The sequence below is a fragment of the Schistocerca americana genome, unplaced genomic scaffold (genome assembly GCF_021461395.2).
Source record: "Schistocerca americana isolate TAMUIC-IGC-003095 unplaced genomic scaffold, iqSchAmer2.1 HiC_scaffold_380, whole genome shotgun sequence".
Classification (NCBI taxonomy): domain Eukaryota; kingdom Metazoa; phylum Arthropoda; class Insecta; order Orthoptera; family Acrididae; genus Schistocerca; species Schistocerca americana.
In genome coordinates this window covers 32,501-37,500 of record NW_025726105.1, presented here as the reverse complement: position 1 = coordinate 37,500, position 5,000 = coordinate 32,501, and the positions used below count along the sequence as shown (strand labels likewise).

Genomic DNA, 5,000 nt, shown 5'->3' with positions numbered 1-5,000 from the left:
GGCACACAGACAATATGTAAGCACCAGCATGGAACAACACCCAGTGCATCCTCTCTGCCACATTAGACAATCCACACTATCATAACCAGACCGGGAGGTCCACTCGGAAAACAGAATATCCCACCCTTCCGACAACCACCATTGCTCAGCTAAGCCACCAACACCCACACATGTCCCAGACAGGGGTGCACCCAACATCACAGTACTGCCTCCTGTCACACCACACAAACAATGGCAGGAATGAAAGACACAGGTCTGCCACAAGCATGGAATCAGAGCGCCGCCTGTTATGAGCCAAAGGTGCACCCTGACGTGGCAAATCAGATGATCCCGCAGTCATTTACTTACGATAATCACAATCAACAAACCGGGCCCCCCCCCCCCCCCAAGTGCCTTAACCTAACCCGTATTGTACCTTAACCTAACCCGTATTGTACCTTAACCTAACCCGTATTGTACCTTAACCTAACCCGTATTGTACCTTAACCTAACCCGTATTGTACCTTAACCTAACCCATATTGTACCTTAACCTAACCCATATTGTACCTTAACCTAACCCATATTGTACCTTAACCTAACCCATATTGTACCTTAACCTAACCCATATTGTACCTTAACCTAACCCATATTGTACCTTAACCTAACCCATATTGTACCTTAACCTAACCCATATTGTACCTTAACCTAACCCATATTGTACCTTAACCTAACCCATATTGTACCTTAACCTAACCCATATTGTACCTTAACCTAACCCATGTTGCGCCTTAACCTAACCCATGTTGCGCCTTAACCTAACCCATGTTGCGCCTTAACCTAACCCATGTTGCGCCTTAACCTAACCCATGTTGCGCCTTAACCTAACCCATGTTGCGCCTTAACCTAACCCATGTTGCGCCTTAACCTAACCCATGTTGCGCCTTAACCTAACCCATGTTGCGCCTTAACCTAACCCATGTTGCGCCTTAACCTAACCCATGTTGCGCCTTAACCTAACCCATGTTGCGCCTTAACCTAACCTATGTTGCGCCTTAACCTAACCTATGTTGCGCCTTAACCTAACCTATGTTGCGCCTTAACCTAACCTATGTTGCGCCTTAACCTAACCTATGTTGCGCCTTAACCTAACCTATGTTGCGCCTTAACCTAACCTATGTTGCGCCTTAACCTAACCTATGTTGCGCCGTAACCTAACCTATGTTGCGCCGTAACCTAACCTATGTTGCGCCATAACCTAACCTATGTTGCGCCTTAACCTAACCTATGTTGCGCCTTAACCTAACCTATGTTGCGCCTTAACCTAACCTATGTTGCGCCGTAACCTAACCTATGTTGCGCCTTAACCTAACCTATGTTGCGCCTTAACCTAACCTATGTTGCGCCTTAACCTAACCTATGTTGCGCCTTAACCTAACCTATGTTGCGCCTTAACCTAACCTATGTTGCGCCTTAACCTAACCTATGTTGCGCCTTAACCTAACCTATGTTGCGCCTTAACCTAACCTATGTTGCGCCTTAACCTAACCTATGTTGCGCCGTAACCTAACCTATGTTGCGCCTTAACCTAACCTATGTTGCGCCTTAACCTAACCTATGTTGCGCCGTAACCTAACCTATGTTGCGCCTTAACCTAACCTATGTTGCGCCTTAACCTAACCTATGTTGCGCCTTAACCTAACCTATGTTGCGCCTTAACCTAACCTATGTTGCGCCTTAACCTAACCTATGTTGCGCCTTAACCCAACACACGTTGGGCCTTAACCCAACACACGTTGGGCCTTAACCCAACACACGTTGGGCCTTAACCCAACACACGTTGGGCCTTAACCCAACACACGTTGGGCCTTAACCCAACACACGTTGGGCCTTAACCCAACACACGTTGGGCCTTAACCCAACACACGTTGGGCCTTAACCCAACACACGTTGGGCCTTAACCCAACACACGTTGGGCCTTAACCCAACACACGTTGGGCCTTAACCCAACACACGTTGGGCCTTAACCCAACACACGTTGGGCCTTAACCCAACACACGTTGGGCCTTAACCCAACACACGTTGGGCCTTAACCCAACACACGTTGGGCCTTAACCCAACACACGTTGGGCCTTAACCCAACACACGTTGGGCCTTAACCCAACACACGTTGGGCCTTAACCTGCTCTGTAATTGTCATACGACGCGTTAAATTAGTGTAGTGTTGCCTAACTGCAACCCCCGCAATATAGTTTGCTACTCGCACTGCCCGGTCCCCAGAGTATCGCTTCATGTTAAACACCTTGCAGCTATACACTGTAATGCGGATGGCGGCAGGACGTACATGCTCAATGCCCTTCGCAGTTGTTCATTGGCATTCGCATGGCGAAGCACAGCCTACGTTGTGGTACGGCTTGTGGCAACTGTCCGCTGATGTTGTACGTCCAAATCACACACTGTACCGCACATTGGTCCTCATGTACTGAATGATACATCGTGGTACATGTGTGACCGTACCACGACTGCGCCAACAACGGCGAACCATACGGTCCAAATATTGTGCACTCAGCTACGTGTCGTCTCCCTATAAGAGCTGGATTGCAGTATGGTATGCCGTGGATGGCGATCAGCATGAGCCGTCTGTTGATGTAGTGGCGCGTGTTGTCAGACGTAGTCGTCTCTTCTCACACACCGTGATAGCATGGTGCACTGCGTTCCACATCTGCGACATGCGACAGAGGCCGGTTGACAGTCGTTCGCGCAATGGACATCGCATACGTACGGGGGCCACCTTCCACGTGTTCGCGAAGCGTGCACATGTTGTTGCGTGTATGTGGGCAGACATAGTGTGTCGTGACACCTGACACAGGCATGCAACAATCGTTGAATTTGCAAATGGCGATGGACGTCTACGTTTGCTGGTGACGTTACGCAAATGAAGAACTGGTAAACCGTTGTGGTGCGGTTGTTCTCGCTAGAGGTGAATCAGTGATGGCGACGATCGGTTGAGCTACCAACCGGTTGTTTCAGCGATACCCACCATGCCCACGAACGTGAATGGCATGTGGGTGTGAAGCGATACGCGGCGGTGGCTGGGTGGGACCGTCCCCGGCCGGTGAGGGGGGGCCTTCCGGCGTGCTGGCCGCGCGGTGCGTGGGCGCACGCGCTACAGCCGGCTGGTGGGGGCGGCCAGTGGCAGGCGCGCCGGCCGACGGAGGCGGCAGGCGGCGCAGCTGCGCGCCGGCGCACCCTGCACGCGGCGCCGTGCGGCCAAAGTAGGTCCTCGCGGGCCCGGTGCGAAGCGCGGTGGACATCTGCAGTGTGCTGGTCCGATTGAGGACTGTGTGCGCTGAGGATGCGCCGCCGCCCGGCGCTCGGCGCCGCGACGCCGTCTGCTGCTCGGTCGCCTCTGCGGTTCTCGCAGGTGGATTGTATCGCAGCTGTGCGGACGTGTTGGCGCGTGCGCTGTGCTGGGAGAGTTCGCTTCGGCACCCAAGTGGGGCTTTTGTCCTTCTGTGGCGCTGGCGTTGGAGCTGCCGGCCACCGTAGGTGGCGCGTGTTGTCTCCCGCCGGCAATGCCACGACAGCACGCTCCCGGGCCTCTGTCGGCAGCGGCAAGCTCAGTTGGGAGCACGGGTGGTCGCACCTAAAGCGTCTACTCGCCAAACTCCGGGCGATTGCGCCTCTCTCGAACCCGACCAAGTACTTAGGACGGCGCTGCGCGCCGCCGGGACCTGAGAGGGTTTCGAGGTGTATTGTGCAGGGGAGCTCAGCCTCCTCCTGTTTGCAGAATAATTGAGCGGACGCTTGCGTGTTCGCGCGGGCCCCCGGGACACACTCCCGGGCGGCCGGCTGCTCAGCTCTAGTTGACGCAGCTCCCTGGTTGATCCTGCCAGTAGTCATATGCTTGTCTCAAAGATTAAGCCATGCATGTCTCAGTACAAGCCGCATTAAGGTGAAACCGCGAATGGCTCATTAAATCAGTTATGGTTCCTTAGATCGTACCCACGTTACTTGGATAACTGTGGTAATTCTAGAGCTAATACATGCAAACAGAGTCCCGACCAGAGATGGAAGGGACGCTTTTATTAGATCAAAACCAATCGGTCGGCTCGTCCGGTCCGTTTGCCTTGGTGACTCTGAATAACTTTGGGCTGATCGCACGGTCCTCGTACCGGCGACGCATCTTTCAAATGTCTGCCTTATCAACTGTCGATGGTAGGTTCTGCGCCTACCATGGTTGTAACGGGTAACGGGGAATCAGGGTTCGATTCCGGAGAGGGAGCCTGAGAAACGGCTACCACATCCAAGGAAGGCAGCAGGCGCGCAAATTACCCACTCCCGGCACGGGGAGGTAGTGACGAAAAATAACGATACGGGACTCATCCGAGGCCCCGTAATCGGAATGAGTACACTTTAAATCCTTTAACGAGTATCTATTGGAGGGCAAGTCTGGTGCCAGCAGCCGCGGTAATTCCAGCTCCAATAGCGTATATTAAAGTTGTTGCGGTTAAAAAGCTCGTAGTTGGATTTGTGTCCCACGCTGTTGGTTCACCGCCCGTCGGTGTTTAACTGGCATGTATCGTGGGACGTCCTGCCGGTGGGGCGAGCTGAAGGCGTGCGACGCGCCTCGTGCGTGCTCGTGCGTCCCGAGGCGGACCCCGTTGCAATCCTACCAGGGTGCTCTTGAGTGAGTGTCTCGGTGGGCCGGCACGTTTACTTTGAACAAATTAGAGTGCTTAAAGCAGGCAAGCCCGCCTGAATACTGTGTGCATGGAATAATGGAATAGGACCTCGGTTCTATTTTGTTGGTTTTCGGAACCCGAGGTAATGATTAATAGGGACAGGCGGGGGCGTTCGTATTGCGACGTTAGAGGTGAAATTCTTGGATCGTCGCAAGACGAACAGAAGCGAAAGCATTTGCCAAGTATGTTTTCATTAATCAAGAACGAAAGTTAGAGGTTCGAAGGCGATCAGATACCGCCCTAGTTCTAACCATAAACGATGCCAGCCAGCGATCCGC

The 5,000-nt window shown here is 53.0% G+C and overlaps 1 non-coding gene across 1 annotated transcript in view; it reads left to right on the top strand.

Moving 5' to 3' along the window:
• Positions 1 to 3,853: 3,853 nt before the first annotated feature.
• Positions 3,854 to 5,000, top strand: part of LOC124581896 — a 1,910-nt gene continuing 763 nt past the window's right edge. The window contains exon 1 of the ribosomal RNA XR_006973546.1: positions 3,854 to 5,000. This exon is cut by the window's right edge and continues 763 nt beyond it. This is a non-coding gene — a ribosomal RNA (small subunit ribosomal RNA).